At 41.2% G+C, this 7,453-nt stretch overlaps 1 long non-coding RNA gene across 1 annotated transcript in view; it reads left to right on the top strand.

Moving 5' to 3' along the window:
- The first annotated feature begins 5,480 nt into the window (after positions 1-5,480).
- Positions 5,481-7,453, top strand: part of LOC106723753 — a 2,553-nt gene continuing 580 nt past the window's right edge. Inside the window, exons 1-2 of the long non-coding RNA XR_001359471.1 lie at positions 5,481-5,576; positions 7,364-7,427. This is a non-coding gene — a long non-coding RNA (uncharacterized LOC106723753). The remainder of the gene's footprint in view (positions 5,577-7,363; positions 7,428-7,453) is intronic.

Below are 7,453 nucleotides of genomic sequence, written 5' to 3'. Positions count from 1 at the left end.
TTTGGGGCAGGGGCATTTCTCAGCCTGCCACAATTGATCCAGCGGTACAATCTGACTGAATTCAGGCCAGAGCCCTGGATATTTTGTCCTAGCACATGAGAAAAATCCCCCCCAGGGATGGAAGCTCTGACAAAAGAGGCTTAGACTCCATCAGCAGTCATATTTCTTATTGATTTCAGAGGAAAAGGGAGAGGGAGGGAGAGAGAAACATCAATGACGAGAGAGAATCATTGATTGGCTGCCTCCTACATGCCCCCTACTGGGGATCGAGCCCGCAACCAGGCATGTGCCCTTGACCGAAATTGTATCTGGGACTTTTCAGTTTGCAGGCTGACACTCTATCCACTGAGCCAAACCAGCTAGGGCAGCAGTCATATTTCTTGAGGTGTGGAAAAAGCTGGTATAAAGGAAAAAGAAGGGAGTGCCCTGGAAGAGAGACCAAAAGGGGAAATGGAGGGGCTAAGGCCCAGGTGTACTTTTACCTCATGAGTCACCACAGTCTCCCCAGATTTCTACCTTTTGCCTAAACAATTTGAGAAAGCTTTCTAACACTGACAACTAATACAGTTAAGTTCTGAATTACAGCTGGGCTAACTAACTCTGGTTATTCCAAGCCAAGGTCATGAAAACCCAATTTGCCCATATCTGACTAGTCAACAGACAAGACAGACCTCCTGAGCCACATTCCTGGGCCAGGGTGATCAGTGATTCAGATAAACCAGGACGATACTCAAGATCAAGGCCTGGGGAGTGAAGTGACTGAGAGCAGGTCTCTCAGCCAGGAAAGCCTAGAAAAGATCTGAAGTTTCTGCCAGTCAGGTTATACCATAATGAGGTAGACCTCTTCCCCTTAAGAGGTCCTGGACAAATCCTTATCTCTTCTCTTTGGCAAACTCTAACTCAATTCTCAAGACCTAACTCAAGACCCTTCTCCCTTTGCTGGTTTGGCTCAGTGGATACAGCGTGGACCCAGGGACTGAAGTACTTCTGTTGCAGGCTCATCCCCCTCCCCCACCCTACCCCCTTGTCAGTGCACATGCGGGAGGCAACCAATCGATGTGTCTCTCTCACATCAATGTTCCTCTCTCCCTGTCTCTCCCCCTCCCTTCCACTCTCTCTGAAAAGCAATGGAGAAATATCCTTGGGTGAGGATTAACAACAACAAAAGTCCCTTCTCCAGTGAAACCTTCCTTGGATGTCTCCTTCACCCCCTTCCTTCTTCTCTACCACCTCCCACTCTTCCAGAACTAATTGTCCCATCCTGCCATCCTGCGTGTCCCCATGGTAGTTTAAGCATTCTTCTGCTGGTGTCTTTAAAACATGATATATTACATTTGGTTGTTCCCCCCTCCCCCATGTATCACTAACTACTTGCCTTGACGATGAATTCCTTGAGAACATGGCATGCTTCAATGTGTGCCAGGACTATGCTATAAAAAATACGCAATTGCCCTAACCGGTTTGGCTCAGTGGATAGAGCGTCGGCCTGCGGACTCAAGGGTCCCAGGTTCGATTCCGGTCAAGGGCCTGTACCTTGGTTGCAGGCACATCCCCAGTAGGGAGTGTGCAGGAGGCAGCTGATCGATGCTTCTCTCTTATCGATGTTTCTAACTCTCTATCCCTCTCCCTTCCTCTCTGTAAAAAATCAATAAAATATATTTTTTAAAAAATGCAATAAAAGACAGTCTTCATCCTCGAGAGCTAACTCTAATGGGAGGCAGGCAGTAAAATCCTCATTGTGTGTGATGGGTACTGTGGCAGGGGCATTGACAATATCATGGGAGCACTCTTAGGGACACTACTCGAGAGTGTGGGGGCTAGGGATGATTACTAGACAGATGATGCTGAATATTAGAGGATAACAGGAGTTTTTGGGCAGTCCGGGGAAAGAACATTCCAGGCAAAGTCACAGAGGCATGAAAGAACATAGTAGATTCAGTGCAGCATCAGCAGTGTGATACAACTAGAACAAAAAGTTTGTGTAGGAGAGTGATGAGAAATGAGGTTAGGGAGCTGAAAAGGGCAAAATTGAAAAGGTCTCAAGGGTCATGCTAGGGAGTTAAGATTCTATTTCCAAAAGCTATTGCAGTGTCTGGCATAGAATATTGACCATCACATCGCTGATGGTTCTAACGCAGGGATTGCTCACAATCGATACAGAAATCAAAAGACATGGTCACATAATTGATGTTTGGCATTGCAACTATTGCACTGACATCTTTGCTTTGGGAGAGGAAAATCAATGTTGAAGAACTAGATTTTTCTGCATTTTTAAAATCCAATGATCAAAGACATAAATATGACTGAGTAACTGAACATGAAGGGGATGATAAGTAAAATTGGAAAGCTTGGAAATAATAGACACTTAATACTCAGGGCTCCTCTACATTCTTCATATACTAATTACTAATATCAAGGATCTTAGCCTGGGGTCTGTTGATCAGCCTCTTGGGGTTCTGAAAACATCTTGAAATTTTTGGCAAAATTTTGAACATATGTACATTTGTTTATTTTCCTAGCGATGAGGGTTATGAATTTTCATCAGGTTCAAAGAAGTGTAAGATCCACTGGCTTCTAGCATAGACAACTAGAACAAAAGGACAACCTGAACAAAATATCGCATGTGAGATTATAGTCGCAAAAAATTCTTTTGGGTGGAGTGTAGAGTTAGTAGGTAGGCCAATACCTAATGGTCTAATAAACAATCCCCTAAACCCAGTGCCTTATTATAATAACACTTCATATCTTGCTCACCTTGAAGATCCATGGAGTCAGTGAGGGAGGGTCTTCTGTACACAGTCCTTTAACGAGCAGGTTCCTTCCATGCTGTGGCTTTGCCATCTTCAACATGTCACTTCAAGGGTACTCGGGCATCATCAAGAGAGAACACACGGGGAAGGCACACACCTCTTAATTGCCTTGATTGGGCATTGAAATGTCTCTTCTCACATTTCATTCACCAGAACTGATCATGTGGTTCCATTTCTAAGTGCGAGGCAGTTGGGAAATACCTGGGTACACAGAAAGAGGAAATGTATTTGGTGAATATCTAGCTAATCTTTGAAACTGTTCGGATTCTAATTTGCTGGTCATGGTTTTGGTCTAATTCTAAATGAAAAAGATGGAATGAGACAGGTGTCCTTTCTCCAAGACCTTCCTGTGTGTGTACGTTTTTAAAAATGTGTCCTTTCAACCTCAAAAATCCTTTGATTCTCAGAGGTAGTTACCAACCTAATAACACAGATGGAATGTAAGATAGAGATCTAAGACTTCTCTTTGAAGAAAAAGATTTCTCCCTGTACTCCGTTCTATATTGAAAAGAGCTAACACTTTCAAGGCCTAGTATATTTTATTATCGAATAAGATTCTCTTTCTGCTTTCATTCTGATAAGCTCCTTTCTAAAGCATTAGTCCAGGAGCTCCTTAACTCAAACTGCAGAATGAGTCAATTCCAGAGGGGAACACAAAGATAAAGTGATGCAGTTCCTCTAAGAACCGGAGCATATTAAAATGCTTTACTTTGAAAGTCATGTTCAAGTGACTACTTTAATCATATAGAAATTTTGCTAATTAAACAGCCAATTTAAATGCCAACTATACTAACTGGATTTTCAGTTGCATTTAATTTTAATTCTTTCTGTTCTCTAAAAATATATGTCAGAGCTTTTTAATTTTAATTCCACATTTAATGCAGCAGTTAACTCTCCCACGCAGTCAGCTCCTACAGTCGCAAAAGCAGAAATAAGTGCTGGCTGAAGGTACAGTTTCCCAGTTTTTTTAAAAAATCCACCTGTTGAACTGTTTAGATTGAATTCTGCCTAGCACAGTATCTTACCAGACTTGCAAAAACTAAGCAGACATTGTGGTCAGTAAAAATGTCATTGTGGTTCAATTCTGACTTTACATAGTCTATTTCTGACTTTATTTATTTATTTTTCTTTATTGATTAAGGTATTATATATGTCTTATTTCTGACTTTAAATAGCTTTTCTCCATTAAAAATAGTCCTACCTCTTCCTCTTGACTGAAAACCAATATTCTGGCTCTGTCTTTGTTTACCTAAAAAATGTAGAGTATGAAAAAAATCTTTTACTTAGCTGTGTGACCTTAGACCAGTGGTTCTCAACCTTCCTAATGCCGTGACCCTTTAATACAGTTCCTCATGTTGTGGTGACCCCCAATTTCATTGTTACAAATTGAACATAATTAAAGCATAGTGATTAATCACAAAAACAATATGTAATTATATATGTGTTTTCCGATGGTCTTAGGCGACCCCTGTGAAAGGGTCGTTCGACCCCCAAAGGGGTTGTGACCCACAGGTTGAGAACTGCTGCCTTAGACAAATCACTATGCATTATAGAGCCACATTTTTTAATCTTTAAAATTGGAATAGTCTCATAGATTTGTTGAAAAGACTTCAAGTCAGATGATGAACAGGAAAATTCTTTGAAATCTTTAAACAGCTGTAGAATTATAAGCTACCATTATTAATATAACCACTGAAACCCCAAACTGGTGAAACAATAAGTGCTGCGAGCTCAGAGGAGAAAGTGTGACTTGAAGAATCTTACTGAGAGTAAGAGGTGAGAATGGGGAGGTAGGACTTGTGCTGAGTCATGATGGAAGAGGAGGATTTAAAATGTGGAGAGGAAACTGGGTGTGGGGGGGTGACGGTAAGGGGGGCACCTCCGACAGAATTGTAAGATCTGTTTTGAGGAAAATGCAAACAGGTGGGAATGGACAACTCAAGCTGGCTGGCTGAAGCAGATTGTTGTCCGGGGTGAATTAAGGAATAAAAAGTAGATTAGGCCCTAGCCAGTGTGGCTCAGTGGATAGAGTGCCCGCCCACAGACTGAAGGGTCCTGGGTTCAATTCCGGTCAATCAAGGGCATATACCTTGTTTGCAGACTCTATCCTTTGCATACCTTGTGTGCAAAGGGCAACCAATCAATGTGTCTCTCTCACATCGATGTTTCTCTTTCCCTGTCTCTCCATCTCCCTTTCATTCTCTTTAAAAAAAAAAAAAAAATCAATGGAAAAATAATCCTTGGGTGAGGATTAACAACAACAACAACAACAACAACAAAAAGTAGATTAGGATCCGGTGGAGAGAGTCTTTTCATTGACAAGGACTTTGAATCAACTTTTGGTTTGGAAGTGGTGGGATTAGGTTGGTATTTTCAGAAGACTTCTCTGGCAAGAAAAGAGAGTGACCAGATGCATTACGACCAGTGAGAGGGCTGCATGACAATCATGGAGAGAAGAAATAAAAGCCTGATCTATATGAAAGCTCTGGGATGAGAAAGAATAGTATGTGAGAGAAATCGAAAACCTTTCGGTGTCAGTGTACCACCACTGCCACCACCAAAACCCACAAAAACTAAGGTATTGCAAGAGAGTTGCAAGGATTTGGTAGGACAGATAAGGGAAGCAGCCAAGAATGAATCCAGCTTTACAGTTCCGTGACCAGGAAAATGACATCATCAACAGGCAAGACGGTACTATTCCAGGAGAGAGGGATGCAGCCGATCGTGTAGGATATATTGAGTTTGAGGTGAAAGCTGGAGATGCAGGTGAAAAGCTCCGGGTTCCATTGCTTGCCACTCATTGCTTTGACTGGTATGTACCTGTAACGTTGGACAGCTGTAGTCTCTTTTCTTGCATGCACCACCACACTGTCATGCTTCCATGCCTTTTCTCTTGCTTTTATCTCTGATTGGAATGCCCTTCCCACCTTTTAAAATTATTTTTTAATCTGATCTCTGTCCTGCTAGTTTTGTCTTTTCCCTAATTTCATATCTATAGAATCGTACTGTGTGTAGCATTTTGTGTCACGTTTCCTTACTTAGCATAATGATTTTGAGATTCAGTCATGTGTTGCATGTATGAGTAGTTCGTTTCTTTTTATTGCTGAATAGCATTTCTCTGTATGGATGTGCTATACTTTGTATTGTTAAGGAACAAAATTCAACTGAGTAAATTTGAAGATTTAATTGGCTTTATTGAGGGATTCACGGATTGTGCAGTAACCCCTGTAGCAACTAGAAGGGAGTGTTGAGGGGTTGTACAAAATAGAAGTTTTTATAGGAAGAAGGGTGGGGCAAGGAAGCTGTTCATAAAAAAAAAAAAAGGATTATTTTTAGACCAGAACATCTTCTTTTGGGGGGAAGGGTTTTTATAAGACAGATTGCTTCTTCTTTTTATTGGAAATAGGGAGATGGAGAGATATGACAGACTATCTCATTGGTGTTGACCAGAACATTCCAGATTGGTTGATTAAGATTATGTTTTGGGGAGAGGCTGAAACAGCAATTAGGTCAGGTATTAAATCTACTAGTATACATTCACCAGTTGAAGAACAATTGAATTATTTTTAGTTTTTGGCTATGATGTTTAAAGCTAGTATAAAATTTCATGTACAGTTGCATGAACATATGTTTTAATTTCTCTTGGATAAATACCTAGGAGAGAGGTTTCTGGATCAAAATGTGTATATAATGTTATAAGACATTGCCAAACTGTTTACTCAAATAATGATATTATTTATATTCCCACCAATGATGTATGAGAGCTCCAGTTACTCTGTATCCTCATGAGCAGTGGCTGTTTTGGGTGCCTCCTCTCTCTCTGGGGGAAGCCAGAAGTCCTATGGAGAGGCCCATGTGGTAGCCAGCCTGTCTCAGCCCAGCAGTCAGTGAGGAACTAAGGTTTGCCAGTGACCTTGTGAATGAGTTCAGAACTGGGTTCTCTGTCCTAACTGAGCCTTAAGACGATAGCAGCCCCATCTGATGATAGCTTGGCTGCAATCTCATGAGAGATCTTGATTCAGAACCACTGAACTAAGATACTTCCAAATTTCTGCCCTCAGCAACTATGTGAGATAATAGTTGTTGTTTCAAGCTGCTAAATTTGGGGTAACTGGTTACACAGCAATAGATAGCACACTGAACTAAGACATTAGCATGAAGCTCAAGGGAGCTGCCAGGTCTGGAACAGATTTCACGTGAAACTATGAGAGAGGATGAGTTTTGCATACTTTGTGCTTGAGGCCAGAGCTTCCAACCCTATTTCTGGGACCAAATCCAGAATACCTCTATCTCAAAGAATATAAATGACAAAACAAAATTAATTTTAAAAACACAGTATTTGAGGCATAGGAAGAGAAGGCCACATACTCAATTAATGATTATGTTGTCTCAATTCTCTGAAATTTAGGAGTCAACTTCCACACTGGTTTCTCTCTGTCTTTTTATCAACAACTCCTATGCTATATTTATGGTGTTCTATTCCTCTGGCAATTTTCAGGTATATGCAAATTCTCTTCCTTTTCTCCCCCTCCTCTCTTCTTCCTGGAACCCAGCTTACATGTTTCACAGAGTGACCCAAGTTAAAGCAACTCCCATGGAATCTGATCAGGCATTGAGGTAACTGAGGTGGGAGAAACCTTGAC

The sequence above is a fragment of the Myotis brandtii genome, unplaced genomic scaffold (assembly GCF_000412655.1).
Source record: "Myotis brandtii unplaced genomic scaffold, ASM41265v1 scaffold1160, whole genome shotgun sequence".
NCBI classification, from domain to species: Eukaryota; Metazoa; Chordata; class Mammalia; order Chiroptera; family Vespertilionidae; genus Myotis; species Myotis brandtii.
The sequence above is the reverse complement of the archived record's forward strand: the minus strand, read 5'-3'. Positions and strand labels throughout refer to the sequence as shown.